Below are 16797 nucleotides of genomic sequence, written 5' to 3' on the forward strand. Positions count from 1 at the left end.
TCTTGTTTGGTTTTTGCTTTTTAAATTTATTTAGAGCTCTTATATTTGTCTTGTACTTTTTAATATTTGGCATAAATCCTTAATTAAGCATACTAAATATTTTACATTTATACTAATAGTAAAAAGTAATCCAAAGGCGTGCACCTATTTGTGAGCTATAAACTCTTAAAAGCTATAAAAAAAAATTAACATTTTTGTGTTGGTTATTTGATTCTTTTTTATTATGCAACTTATGTTTTCCAACATTTTAAAGAAATTACAGTTAATTTCTGTAAATAACAAAAACCTACGAATATTAAGAATCAAAAAATAGCTTTATAAAATCAAAAATTTGAAAATTTAAAATTAAAAAAAAAATGCAGAAATAATATTATTTTGAATAAAAAAAATAAGTGTTCTTTTCAGTGATTTAAAAAGTGATACTATTTACAAATTAAAAATAAAATTAAAATTCTCTTTAAAAATCAAATTTTAAAGTTTTATTTTATTTTTCCTTATAAAAATGGCTTTAAAAAAATTAAATGCCTTATTCATTTTCAGTAAAAAATATTAACCAAGATGTAAACTCATTAAGTAACTAAGCAGAATTAAAAAAATTAACAAATTAAACAATAAGAAGTTAAATAATTGGAGAGAAGATTGATATTATTTATTTAAGAAGTAACAAACAATTTATATTTTTTTTTACAAAATTAAAAAAAAAAACAAAGGAAAACCCTATAAGGAAAACAGAGACATTATGTTATATTTTTCTCTATTTATTAATAGGTTTAATTTCTTATATAAAAATAAACAATCAACATAATTTTAAAATTAATAATTTGTCTATTTCAAACACATTCTATTCCAACACTTTTCTTTGGAAAAAAAAACAAAATAAGTCAATAAATTATTCCTTAAGCAGGACTATATCATACTTTTTAAAAGTACTGCCAAATATATCACAATATTAAATAAATTCCAGAAAATGCCAAAATCATAAACTTACCCAACAATTTACCTTTTTTGATAACCAACCCATAACTGCACAACACTTTTACCCATAAAACTTATAATCAGAATTAACTCAATAAACTTTTAGCATTAGCCCGTTGTGCATATTATGTACATATATGCATCAAACATACATAAATTCGACTATATCAATCAGCCCACAAGGGGGTGCATGGGAGAATCCCTGTGACACCCCCGCCCCTCTGTGTACGTAATTTGGTCAATGGATTACACATTATGGTTAATTGCGGTGTACCACACTGTTGTTCATTAAATGTTACGCCGCTAGTATCACGTGATCAACACGTGGGGCGACGATAGTAAACAATTATACTGCATCTCTATTATTATTACTGTCGGCGGATGTATACGTACATATACGTCGGAACATGTATACTTATTGTATACCTATATCCGATTATCTGAATCTTATACATCCTTCTGTGATCTTTATTTAATTATTTTTATGTAAAAAAAAGGCAACAACGATGCATAACTTAAATGGATATGACGCTATAATTTTATTGTGTGCTCTATGATCTTTTATCCCGACAAGATGGTGGAGGAGCGTCAATTTAATAAAGGCGTACTAAGTGTGAGCTCACAAACATAAAAAAGCGTATGGTCACTTTGCCAGTGCATTCACCATTCTTTGGTTGATTTCACCGTTGTTTGGTTGATATCGATTATTTTCTATGAAATTTTTAAGGTTTTATCTGTATCCACGTTTCTACGATTATTTTTGTCACTTTCAGAATATATTAAGATATTTTTGGCTAAAAAGATATGCCTCTGTTTTTTAATAAAATTTTTATGTTAAGTCATAAACCCATTTCTGATTAAATACTGTAATTTATTTATATTTATTAGTTAATAATTGCACACTTTTTAGAAATTTCAATAAATTAACATGCGTAAAATTATTTGCTGCGTGTTTTATAATTATCATTTTAGAGCCATTAGCAAAATCGACTATTTAATTTTTCATTAAAAGCAGATTAATGCTAGAAGTTTGAAAATAAACAAATTATATGAATATAAATAATGCTTCTCATTAGCAGGCTCAAAAGTACCAAAAGTTAAAGTTTTCCTGATACTTTGATGAAGGAGTGAATTGAAAGATGCAAGTACACTCGCTTTAATTGATGCCAATATAAAAATTCTTAATTTTTAAAGAAATAAGCAAAATATGCTATCTTTCCCAGTATCTAGTATTCTGGACTGTTGTGATGAATGGAACCAAGAAATGGTACTGATACTACCAACATTATTTGTAACTTTCTTTACTACTGATGGGATTAAAAATTCAAGAAAAACTGATTATGGAGTCAAAGTATTTTTATCCAGTAAATAGCGGTTGTCAATAAAATTGTGAATCGTAGTTTTGCGGTCTATAAAACTAAAAAAAAAACGAATTCACCTGATATTATGGTGAAGAAGTTTGACTAAAGTACTTTGGTATGAGCCACCTATACAGAGATGACGCTGGCACTACCAAAAATTCTTTTTTGAAAAATGTTATTTGGTTTTTTCGACAGGAAGGTGGTTAGTTCTGTAAATTGGATAGGAATCAATTAATTGCAGTTTTGGAATTTAAAAAAATAAAAAAATTTACCAAAAATTAAAATTTTTCTGACATCTTGGTGAATGATCGCAAATGACTAAGTTTTATTACAAATGGATCCTTTTTATAGATAGCGCTAAAACTACCAAAAATCCTTAGAACAAAAAAAAGTCCAAAAATCCTAGTTTATGTTCAACCAATAACTTGTTTATCAATTTGCCCTTTAAGAAACAATTATATTTAAAAAAAATGTCAATTTTCAAAATTATCCATAAGCCACATATTTATTGGTTAAATCTATCAAATAGTAATTATGATTTAAAACCAGCGACATTCCAAATATTAACCCCCAGTTTTACGGTAAAAACCGAATTGGGGGAGCATGCGAAGTTAATTTTATAAATAGATATCGCATTTAATTAGGTTTGAAATTTACACGTGTATCATTCGAAGCTGACCTACACTCGTCCGTAATACATTGGCATATATATTAATCGATAATACGATTATTAATTTTAAATTTATTGGATGTGGCCCTAATGTATAGTATTAAAAATCCCAAAAATATCAATATAAAATGCGTATTTTTTTTGGAAAAAAGCACTTAAGATCATTTTTAATAATTATTGTAAAAATTCAAAGTGTTTTCTACTTAACTAAAAACTTTGTAGTGATGATAATACAAATACAATATAAAGAAACCGCGTATCTACCAAATATTTCCAAAACTTTACCTACGTAAGTATTAAAAAACTAAAACTTTATGAGCCTACTACAAAAAGTCACAAATTAAAATAAAATAAATCCGGTTTTTACATATTTATATATTGCGTATCATAAATTAATTGAAAAAGGAGATCGCGCTAAATAAATTAATTTTACAGAATATTTAATTTTTATTTATAAATTCCGGCAAAAATTGATTGAATAAATTGGCACATTATTAAAAACCGTTTAAAATCATTCAATTTGTTTGTTTATTTACGGTATCAATCGTTTATAAATACATTTGCACTTTTGTTTTGTCGATATTAGTTTTTTTTTTAACAAATTGACAATTGAAATTGCAGATTTGTTATGAGTAAAATAGTATTATTCAATTTATTTCATTAATATTTTTTGCTATACTTTTTTTGTAAATGTATAAAGTGTGCTAGTTTTCACCTAAAAAGTAAATATATACATTTATTTTAATATTTTATTAAATATGACTAATGGGTTCATTTACCTGAAAAATTTTAACATTTAATTTTTTTTGTAACTATATTATGAAACTCGAACAATTTAATATAAAAAAAAACTATATAAAAGGGCAAAATCCAGCCCTGGGGAATCTACCCCAGTAAGTTTTCATTTATCCTTGTTCAGCATTACCGGTTTGGATTTCTTTATTGTTCGACTCAACGGACAATTCTTAAAATGCGTTTTATGTATTATACGAACTGAGTAGTCTGCAAAGGGGAGCAGAATGTCGTTCGGTGTCGTGGTGTATAGAAGGTAATATGTACATTAAATATATTGTTGAAGGTTTTTATATGGTTAAAATATATTTTATTTATATAACGCATGCAAGAAATTGTAATAACGAAAAGGAAAGTTTTAAAAAATTATACTTTTTTTATAATAATTTAGTTATTATTCTTAATTTCCATTTATTTGGTATTTTTTAGCTGTGATTAGATAATTTGTGTGATTTTTTATTATATTTACATTCAATTTTTCGTATGATATATGCAAGTAGATAAAAATAAATACTATTTTTGATATTTAAAAAAAATATAGAGGAAAATCATTTAAACTTATTTTTGGATTATTATATTCACTTAAATTATGCATCTAGTGGGACACATTTTATATAAAAATTATTACTTAATGCTTAAACAGGAAGTATTTCCAAAATTTATTAGTGCTATGACAAAGAAAACAAAAGTTAAGAAATATTTAAATTTTTTGCAATTTCCAATATGATATTGTTCATTTAAAATTTAATTTGATGACCTATTGTTCTCGTTTTCTTTACTTAAAAATTTAATCAATATTTACCGAGTTGTTTTTAATTTAAGTGCATTTACTTCAAGTTATAAAATAATGAAACAAATATAAATTATTGCAAAAAATCTTATGAAAGTTTCTCATATTCATTTATTTTACGCATCATTTGTAAAGGATTTTTTTTTTGACAAAGATGACATGATAAAAAATATCCTAAACAGAAACAAAAAAAAATCATAAACATTTAATGTAAATTGAAAATATTATTTTACACGTATCATATTCACTTAAATTATGCATACAAATAATTATTTTTATACAGGCTTATTGGTTGATGATCTGTGATAAGTTTATAATTTTTTAAAAAGCTAACAAACCAAGACTTTCAAAATTTTGTTAATTTCGAAGTTTGCTAGATTTTTAATTGAATTTACCGTTAAAAGTACCTCAAACTCTTGGAACAATATTAACTTTTAGCTGATAGTGTAGGATTAAACATTTAAAATAAAATTAATTCAAGAAATATATCGTAAATATATTATATTAAGATTGAAGAAAAATTAATATTCTTTTAATGAAATTTTTCTAGCTACCAAAATTATTAATTTTTTGTATCATTGTATCAAGATTTGACCATTAAGTTTTATTATTGAATTGGCAAAAACCTACGGATTAAAAAAATAGATAATAGCAAAATGTGCATTTATTCATTATTAAAGAATAAAATAAAAGTCAAAACAAACAAAACAAAACTTAATATATAAAAATAAAATAAAAAACAGAAAACGTTCCTAGGCAAATCGCAACATCACTGTCTACTTTCATTCACAGTTAATCCAAAGCTACAAAATAAAAAATAAAACAACATGTTTTAAGTTATAGAACTAAGATAATTTTTTATGCTTATATACATCAATTAAATATTGATCTAATATATTTATTTAGATTATACATCTAGTGAGATATATTTAATATAAAAATTATTTCTTAATGTTCAAACTTAAAGTAATACTACTAAAATTGATTGTGCCATGGCAAAAAAATAAGTTACATTTAAATAAAAATCTTTCCAATATCAAGTTTTTTTAATTAATCTTATGATTTACCATTTAAAACAAACATTAAATTTAATATTATTTTGTAGTTTCTTTTTCCCGCTTTCTTTTCATACTTAATTAAATTTTTTACAATGGTTAAAATACATCAGCAAATTATTGGAAAGATATATTAATCCTAGTAATTTAAAAGTTGTTTTTAATTCAAGTGAATTAGTGTACATATTTGCTTTACTATATTTTCTCACAGGCTTTAAATTTTGGACTAATAAAATAAATATAAATTATTATAAAAAAAATTTTGCTTTAAAAGTTTAACAATAACAATAGTTAATTTAAACAATAAAGTCCAATAATTCTTAAATATAATGATTTATTTGAGATATAATAGTTTTTTTATATACCCAGCAGCTGAGGTTTAATCTATAAACCTTTAAGCTCCTTTCCTTTTTTATATATCCTACCAAACTTTGTTTTTTTAAAAAAATAAACCTATCTATTGAATATGACGTTTCAGTAGTTACATATACTACTGTTATTAAGATAAATAAAATATAATAACATTAAATATATAAAATTGCTTGTATTTCTTGCATTTTTTTAAGCCTTCTTAAAATACTTAATCAAAGACTTTTTTTAAATTAACGCTTGCTGGACTTGGAAAATGTTTCGAAAAGCAAAAAGAAAATACAAAAGCTACTTTTTTAATTGTTAAAAGGTGCCATTCTACTATATCTAATGACAAAAAATACATAAATAAAATATGTGTTTCTAATTATTAATTCATTTTAATAATGGCCTGTCCCACTTCTCTCTTTAGCCAAGGAATCTATGTATTATTAAAATCAACCGAACAAGTAGCTATGCATTTATCTTTATATAACTATATAAAAGTACTTTCCTTTAACTTGCGTAATTTTGAAATGGGTTTCTTTGCTTAAAATAAGAAATACATTCTAAAATTACAATAAAATTGTCAAATGCGTGTTGTGTTGAATTTTTAACAATCATCGTGTTTTATGTAAAATTCATGTTCATTAATCCTTTTTGGTAATGGTTTACCGGTTTCACTTATAAATTACGTAACCTGAATAAATGAATTATTTAATAAAGTTAATTTTTTTCTCTAAATCAATTATTTTCTGCAAAAAACGCCGTTTTATATAAACAATACCCTTACGCCCCCACCCACCCACGCATTTATCCAGTTATAAATTATTCAACAAAATCACCATTTTTCAAAATATTACGCATGAACAAGAAATTATTTCGTCGATAATATCCAATGTAATAACGATGTTTGTTTACCTAAATTTTATATAATTTTTATATATTATATATATAAATATTTACTAAGACGTATATATATTTATTTTTATAAATATAATTTATTTTAATTTTTTGGAATGTTCTGAAAAACAGTGATTTTTGCAGAATAATTTCTTACTGGTTAAATTTGTGGGGTGGGTGGGGGGTCAAGGATATGTTTGTTAAAAAACATTTTATTTGCAAAAAAAAGATTTCCTTTAGAAAGAAATAACTATAATTTATTTATTTTTAGCAATTGAATTAAAATTAAAATATAATAAACAATAAAGAGGCACAATTTTAAGTAAAATTAGCCAAGGCTCAAAAATAGATCACGTAATTTGAGGAATAATAAATATAGTCTTCATAAAGATAGATACAAAAATTACTTAAATTACTGCTTCCCTAATTTCATAAAATATATATTTTTAATAATTATTTAAATAAATTTTAAAAAATTCCATGAAAGAAAATTAATTTAATAAAAAATATACAAAACTCTTTATGCTGTGTATAATTATATGAAAAAATTAAAATAATATAAATTATAGTTAATTTTATGTAATATTTTAATTTAAATATTACATAAAATTCAAAAAATATTTGCTTTAGAAAGAATTAACTATAATTTGTTTATTTTTAACAACTGAATTAAAATGAAAATTTAATAAAGAATAAAGAGGCAGAATTTAAAGTAAAATTAGCCAAGGCTCAAAAATAGACCATTTATTGAGAAGAATAATAAATAGAGCCTTAATAAGGACATATACAAAAATTATTTAAATTAGTGCTTCCCTAATTCCACAAAATATATTTTTTTATAAATCATTTATATAAATTTAAAAAAAATAATTTGATAACAAAATACCAAACTTTCCATGCTGTGTATAATTGTATAGAAATAAAGAATATTATAAAGTAATATAAATTATGGTTAATTTTATGTAACCTGAATAAGTACATAAATTTAATTTTTTTTAATCAATAATTTTTTGCAAAAAACACCGTTTTTCATGAACACTGCCCATACCCCGCCACCCACCCCACACATTTATCGAGTTATAAATTATTTAACTAAATCACCATTTTTTAAAATAGTACGCATAATTAAGGGATGATTTTTGGAAATAAAATTTACCACAAGTGCAAGGAATTTTATATATTACATTTTTATTTAATTCATTTTCATTATGAAGTTTAGTTATTTAAAAAAAATATCGTAATGTATTTTGTGATTTCAAAATAGTCCTTGTATTAAATTTTTTAGCAACTTAAAAACTAGAAATAAATGGTAAAATAAGATTTGCGGTAAAAGGTTGTATTAAATTAAAGTTAAAGAAAAAATATTATTCTTTTAGAAAACTTATTGTAGCAAGCAAAATTATTTATCATTTGTAAGGTTTATTTGTATTATTTAGTTGTTAAAATGATAAATAAAGAAAAAATAAATTTAAGTAGAAAGTGCAATCAAATATACATTTATTTATTACTTAAAAATAAAGTATAATAAAAAATAGGAAAACACAAGAAAATAAATGAAAATAAAAAAAAAAACACAAAACGTTCCTAGGCACATCACTACACATCATTACCTTCATTCACAGTTAATCCAAAACTACAAAATAAAAAAGTAAAACCGCACACCACATCTAAAGTCCTCCGATGTCACTGTCCACAGTTCACTGACACAGTCCCAAAACCAAAAAAAAAAAAAAAACTAAACCCGAATAAAAAACCAAAACACTAGTAGCTACGGTAGTTCGACACCGCCGGCCGGTTATTGAAAAACTCTAAGTCCAAGTCCGTCGGCTTAAACCAGTCACCGCTGCTAATACGGACACCAGTAAATTGCGCAGAGTGTTTCATGTCCTCACAGTTCAAGGGATGTCAGGAAAGTGAAGGCGTAGAGCTAAGACATCGGCTTAAGGCGCTCTTGGTGTATCAAGAAAGCGCCAGTGCAGGAGGACGCCCGGCGTCGACTGGCAGAAGACGCTGCGGGGGTGCAGGACGGCGCCGACGCCGCGTCTCTCCCCACCACCAGGCACGCCCCCCCGAAGTAGGGGTAGTAGCCAAAGGGACGCCTAATTAAGTGATATTTTTAAGTAACTGCTAAGATTTTTAAGCGGACGACTCTCGGTTTCATTGTTTATTAACGTTCTTTTCGTTTTGTGGATGTGTGAGTGTGAGTGTGTGTGTGTGTGGCGCCGCGACGCCTCACACTTGTGGATCCGCGGCATCATCATTCTCTTGCTCTCTTCGACGCTCGCCTTTTTTTTTAAGTTTTCAATTTTATTTCGGTTTGCTGGTTAAACTTGAATTTGAGGACATTAATGGAATGTGCAAGCATGAAAGGATGGCAATGTATGAATGTTTTAACAAAACTATTTACTAGTACCTAATCGTGAGCATTCATAAGATCCGTATAAAAGATTCATCATAACCAGTTAAGTTATGCCTACGTCTAAACAAGTCCTAAGTCTATTCAATTTTGTTTTAAGAGTGATGCATTCTTATGTGATTAACGTTGGAGTCAGCTCTTAGTCTTGCTGACTAAAAATAACCAAAAACATAAATATATAAGTTAAGTGCTAACAAAATATGTAAATTTAAAAAAAAAATAAGTAAAAAAGAAAATCTAATACATTTAAAAAATATATATGTAATTAATTTTTTATATGTATATGTTAACAAAGAATGAGGAAACCGAGCTGCAAAAACGAACTCCGATGACCAGTCATCATAATTTTAATTTTAATGATTTTAATGTTGTAAGCCTTATTATTTACATGTTTTAATTTGCTCGATAATATTAACTCTGGGAACTTTGCTTTAAAACTAGCTGTAATCGTAAATATGGTAAAAAACTTTAAAAATTTATTTTTTTGATTGTTTCTAAACTAAGTGTTGAGTCCGATAATATTGAGTTATTTCATGTAAATGTATAACTCTTAAAACAAGATTGGCATTTATTTTGTAAAGAAAAGAGTTCCTTTTTAGAAAATATCTTATTATACTATTATTTGTTTCCATAATAGCAGTGCTATTCTTAATTTATTTATTAAAAGAAAAATATTATATATATTTTTTTTAGTTTTTGATTTTTTATTGCTTGTTACTTTTGGATTAAACGGCACTAATAACACATAGAGGATGGATACTTATGGCCATTTTTATACTAATATTTCAGATTAACTACTTATTAAATATCTTACTATTAGAATTCAAACATAAGTAATAAATTTCTCGACATATCCAATTAGATTATGCCTACTAAATCTCATTTAATTAAATTAAATTATAATTAACTTTTTAATACTAGCAGTAAAAGTCCTTAAGAAATTTAAGCAATTTGATAATTAAACCTTAAACATAATTAGATAAAAAGGACGAGAGATATATATTATCCGACTAAGTCATGTACACTAATATTGATTTTAGATTTAATTTCATTTTTGGCAATCAATTTTGCAGTACTATTTTTAATTTATTAAGAAAAAAACATTATATCCTGTTTTTTTAAATTATTATTTTCTTTTAACCTTGCTAATTAAACGACATAAAAAGTACTAAAAGGATGAATAAAAAGAATAATATTTCACTTAAACTATTTATCATATATCTTACTATGTATCTTATAAGTAAGTAATAAAGTTTTCGACATATCTAGTTAAATTATGCCTACTAAATCTCATTTAATTAAATTTTTAATTATATATTCTAAAAATAGTAGCAGTAAGAGACTTTTATAGAAAGCAAATTCTTACTTAAAATACTTGACATGAAATTAGATAAAAAGGATGAAGCGTTCATTATTTATAATTATTGAAAAATATATAAGTGAACAGAATGACTAATACATTTATTGAAATAAATACTATAAATAATAAAATAGTTTATAAACAAACAAAAAAAAAACAAAATAATAATTTTTCCAGGTTTTTTTGGATTTTTTTTTATGTAAGCATATGAGGTTCATGTGAAAAATCAACATGTGATTATGTAAGAAAAGATAAAGAAATATATAATTAATTGAATCCTAATATTTTACCTAAAGTATTTGAAGTGCATGAATGAATATTTTTAACAAATTGTTCATCATATCCAATTAGGTTATGCTTACTTATCAAGCTTAATATAGTTTACAATATTTGACTGTAGTTCTATATCTAGATGTATAACATCTGTGTGTTTGCAACATAAATTGCGTGTTATAAAGTCTATTTAGCTGTAGCCATTTGTTAACTTAAGCACTTTCTAGTAAAACTAAAAAAAAAGAAAAAGAAAAATAAAAACAATAAATTCGTGTAATAACAATAGATACCTAAACTCAACAAACAACATAACCTATATACCCACATAAATATCATTATAGCACAAACTAACACTTTTACTTATTTATAGACTAAGTAATTAGTTTCTTAAAATTTACAAAAAAAGAAAATACCTATTATTATTTTATTGCTCTTATCTATCGAGGATGCTCATAAATTCTTCAAAATTTTGTTTTAAAAAAATCGTGATTTTTCTTCCAAAAAGATTCTTATTATTTAAGTTCTTTAATTTTAATGGAAGTAAGTCAAAAAATTTAGTATCATTATATTCAAAATACTTTAGAGTTTTTGTTTTACTTATGTTTATTTAATTAAATTTAAAGTACAAATTCTTGGATTATTATTCTGCAGGCTACCAGGCGATTTTATAATTAAATAATTAAACATAAAACAAAAGGTTTTAAAATACTTATTAGTAAGTATTATTGAAGTAGTAATATATAGTAGTAGTAATATATTATTGAAGAGACATACATTTTCTGAAACACTGTAAAAAAAATGATAAATTTCTTGAAAACAAATTGCATAAATTGTTGGTGAAAGTAGATATGGAAATCAAGAACATTTTTCTAAATTGTCAGAAATATAACAATAATAATTATTTATTGGTTAAATAGTTATTGTTGACTTTTTTAAAACAAGATAACGGAAATAACATTATTCGTTTCTTTTCATTTTTTATAGTTACTTTACTTTAGCTTTACTGTATTGAAAAAGTTGAATCTTTCATCATTATTTATAGAAGAAAAATATAAATAAATCAATATATTTGTATGTTCCTGAAAAAGATAACAATATTGAGTATTTTGTAAAGGTGTTTTGTTTTAAAATTCTTGTAAAATAATTTATTTTATTATATAACATATATTAGCTAACAGCGGACGTTAAAAAGTAAATTTTTATTATAGGGCGTAAATTGGTAACAAAATCTATTCATTAATAGTAAAAAGTTTGTCATATCTAGTTAAGTTATGCATAATAACACTGGTTTATTATTGAATAGGTAAATCCTGGATAATAAAATAAGAAGAGATTTGTTTCTACTGAAAGATAGAAAAGAAGATATTAACAAAATTAATAATTAAGGGGATTAAACAAAATTATTAAGCAAATCTTGAAGAAAATAGATAAAATTGAAATTAAAAAAGTCAGGCAACTATTTTTTGCTTTTCCATATATTTCATTATTGAAAAAACTTTTGCAAATAAAAGTCTACATGCAATGCATTTTAATAAAATGGATTATTAGCTGAATAGAAAACATTTTGTATTAAAGTCACCCTATAAAGGCTGTAACTAAAATCATTTATATGATGCATTTTTTTTTTCATAATTTTTGTCCTTAAAATATTTCCATATAAATGTAAAAAGATGTAGTTTTTACACTGTAGTAATAAAAAATGAAAAGATATTAGTATAAAAAAGATAAAAAATAATTAATATTTTAAATTTTGTTTAGAAACAAAAACATAGTAGTACAACAATAGTGAAATATTTAAAAAAAATTAAATAAACTACGCTGAAGAAAACTAATAGAAATTTCTTGGAGTAAACTAATCAATCAGGTTATGGTGGACACAAGGATTTATTAAATTTTTATAAAATAATATAATTTATTGTTCTTTGTCATAAAACTTGTTCATATAATATTTTAATGCTTTAAAAACTGCTAGAATTATTAATATTTAGGTGACTTTATAAAAACACTATTTGTTACAAAAACAATTCAAAAAACGTTTTTATATTCTGCATATTTGTCATAAAAGATTTAAAGAAGAAAAATCAGCTTATAATAACCAATATTTTATTGACCATAGAAGTTATCGACAGCAGTTAACGCAGTTACGTAAAATTTCCCTGTCCCCAGCCCTTCCAGGTTTAAACCAATATAAACGCTGGGTATTTTCATTACGGCATTGTATTCCTATCTGACCTCTCGATGACACAAAAAAAAACCGTTTTATACTCAGACTGATAATAAACAGGATCACGGTCCGCTACGTCCGTTCGTTTGGATTGAAATAGAGTCAGGAAAGCTAACAGGACGCTCTCTTTCAACTTAGTTTAGATGAGGCGGATATTGAAAAAATATTTTGAATTGCGATTTGAAATGGGGTGAACGTATTTTAGTTTTTTTTTTATTTGTTTTTAATTAGAGGGTGCTGAAGAAAAAGACTAGCGGTTATTTTGTAATTAAATTTGTATTCCTTAGCAGTTTGGTAGCTTTATTATCTTATTCTATTAACAAATTAAAAGGTGTTTTTTGCAAGAAGTGGGTGGTTATAGAGGTTTTTTTAAGGTTCTTTTAACAAAATCACCTATACATATAAAGCTTACAAGGATTCAAAGGAATTAAAAACAAAAAGAATCTGGATATTATTTAAGTGGCACATCATAAGAAACTACCAACAGTTTTAGATAAGTGGGAAACTGAGAATGATTAACGAAAAATCAAAATTTCATATAAAAATATGTATGTCAAAAATTCAGAAAACTATAGTACGTCATGTACTAAAAAGGCTCATAGATAAATCAGGATAAAATGTAATTTTTAAAACTTTTAAAAACAAAAGTTTATACACCAATTTTATTGTTGTTAATGTAGTTCAATAATAGTTTGTCATTTTTAATTTTTTTATTACACTTTAGGAATTGATCTGAAAAGCTTGAAGATTATCCAAATTTACCACAGGACAACGTAAATTCCCTGAAGTTTCTTACAAAATTCAATTTACTTTTGGTATTCATATTCTTAATCTGTCTCAATAGTGACTAAAATCTTTTTAAATATTTTCATAATTATCAATTATAAGAACTATTAGGTGATAAAAACCGACATTTTAATTGTTGAAATAATTGTTTTCTTGTAGTTTTATATTGTTATATTTTTCTTCTATGTTTACTTTTATAAAAAACGATTAAAGACGAGTTCAATGAAATACAAGAAATGGATAATATCTTTTTAAATATCTACTAAAAATGAAAAATACTTTAAAATATAATTTAAATTCTTGTATAAAATTATCAATAAAATATGGTAGTTTGAATATAAAAACTTTAATGATTTATTAGTTATTGATGATTATTTTATTAAATAGAAAATAATTCAGCAAAAAAACATAAATTTGATGAAATTTAAAAACTTTTGTATTTGTAATTATTCCATCAGTTATTAATAACTTTTTAATTTATTACTGTTATTGTTATAGCGAAACATTTGTATCCCCAAATAACAAACAAACAAGATATGTTGTATATATATAAAATAACCTCTGTTTTATGCTCTTTATGGTATCTTTATAAAATTTAAGTGGTTTAATTAAAAAAAAGTAAAGCTAAATTAATTTAAAATATTAAAAAAGTTGAAAAAAAATTTTTAATTTTAAAGCCCATATTCATTTAAGTTATGCATCTTAAAGCTAATTTCTAAGGTTTAATTAAAGGCTTATTTGAGTATTTATGAATATAAAATACTTACTAGTAAGGTGTCTAAATTAATTTATATATATAAATTAATATTAAAAAAAATTAAATTATCAAATATATTTTTTTATAAGCTATATATAATATTAAATAAAGTAAAAACTATGATGAAATAATGGAAAAAAACTTGACCGTTGGGCATTTTTGGAATATTTATATGAGTCATATTAAAGATTTAATATTAAATAAAAACAATAGAAATAAATAAAACTGTAAAAGTAAAAAATGAGTTGGAAGATCCATTTAAGTTATGCATTAAATTTTTTTTCTAATTTCCAGCCTATAAAATATTCAAAAGTGAAATATTTAAATGGTATTTTATATTAAAAAAAATAAGTTTTAGCAAAAAAAATGTGAATTAAATTCTATGAGGTTTTTTATTCATTTTCTTTTGATAATATATGAATTAAACAAATGCTTAGCTCATTTTAAGACCCACAAAAAATGAGGCCTCGTAACTTCTGTTAAAGCAGTAAAAAATGAAAAAATAACTTTTAGCTCCCATATCCATTAAAGTTATGCATGTTTAAATTATTTTGTTTCATATAATATAACCAAAAGTTTTAATGTGTAAATAATTTATTAGAAAGAGCAATTTAGGTAAAAAAATTAGTTTAAAAGAAAATTACAGATATTGTAAGAGGTAAGAAATATAGTGGCAACTGCTTCTTGAATCACTACTGTTGCAAGAAAGCAAACAACACGAGCAAAATACTGAATTCAGATATTCAGAAGATAGGGCTGCAATTAAAAGATCCTAATATAACCATTTTTTTTTTAAATTTGTGCCCGATTTAAGCAGCAACGATAAAAACGGCTTACACAGATCAATATATCTTTATAATTTCCTTAAATTTACGATTAAACATTTTTCCAAACAATCTCAAATTTAAAACTTTTTTTATGCCCATTTAAAAATGAAATCTTCTAGAAATTCACGAGCGTTCATAAACGTGTTATTATCGATTAACACCAAACAATTTTTACCCCTGCACATCCTCCTATTCTAAATTGGTCAGTTAGGGTGGAAGTTTTGCCGGACGGCGACGTCTTCTATTCAAAAAGTCACCCCTTTTAACATGCACATTCGTAATGAAAGTTTAGCGAAGGGAGTTCAGTGAACACTGATATCACTTTTAAAACTGAAAAATTGGGAAGTTTTACTTTTTTTTTAGTAAGTTTGTTTTAGTTAGCCCACGTTAACCCAATAATTAATTATTGAGGCTGTCAATAACAGAAAATGCATTATTACTTATTGGGATATGTAAAGAATAATATAAATGTAACAATGTTTTATGAAATAATCATTACGCATGCAACTAGATATCATTATTGGGGCTGACACGTGGGTAATGCCGCCAAAACATGCCTTAGAGCATCTACAGTCTACAACTACATTAACAGTTCACTAAACTACATTTAACTTTTTTCACTTCTGGAGTATTTTTTAATCCATTAACTCCTTGGCACTGACAGTTTTTAATTATCCAGTCCGAAACCGAAGTGTCTTTCGTAAAACACTTCGCAACCGTTTTCCTCGCGATTACCGTCACTATTGTCGCTCCTCACTTTACCGCGTAATTACGCGCGTCACTTTACACACCCACGCAGCAACCAAAAAAAAAAAACCGCAAGCAAAAAACAAAAAAAAAAAAGCGAAAAAAAAGCAGAATTTTTTTCCTAATTAATCCTTACCTTGTTTTTTTTTTGTTCTTAAAAATAAAAAAAGGCGCGTACACTTACTAAATAGGACTGATAGCACTTGGGATACATAGCGATGAATGTCCGTCTTGTGGGATACTATCAGGCATTATCAAGGAGTGGGGTAGACGCATGAGCAGCGTCGCGACGCTCGGCAAGGATGCCGGACGGTGGCGCCCTCAGCGTCCTCTCCGGCAGACGCCGTAACTTTCCACGCAGTTTTTTTGCACGCACCAAGCAAAAGCATCATCAGAGGCATCGGGATCCGGCGGCGGCGGCGTCGGCGGCAGGCAGGAGGAACAGTGTGGTGTGAGTTGGGGCGGCGAAAGGGTGGAATGGGCCCGCATACATTTTCCAGAGGATCCAGGGAC

The 16797-nt window shown here is 25.5% G+C and overlaps 1 protein-coding gene across 7 annotated transcripts in view; it reads right to left on the reverse strand.

Moving 5' to 3' along the window:
- Positions 1-16467, reverse strand: part of LOC126736637 (homeobox protein prospero) — a 169993-nt gene extending 153526 nt beyond the window's left edge. For 2 of the 7 annotated variants that reach the window (XM_050441094.1, XM_050441093.1), the window contains exon 1: positions 989-1213. The gene's annotated coding sequence lies outside the window, so the exon portion shown is untranslated. Of the gene's footprint in view, positions 1-988; positions 1216-8504; positions 8577-16420 lie in introns of those variants that run through there. The other 5 variants (XM_050441091.1, XM_050441092.1, XM_050441095.1 and 2 more) reach the window with 5 other exon arrangements.
- Positions 16468-16797: the final 330 nt, after the last annotated feature.

This window comes from Anthonomus grandis, chromosome 5 (genome assembly GCF_022605725.1).
Source record: "Anthonomus grandis grandis chromosome 5, icAntGran1.3, whole genome shotgun sequence".
Lineage (NCBI taxonomy): Eukaryota > Metazoa > Arthropoda > Insecta > Coleoptera > Curculionidae > Anthonomus > Anthonomus grandis.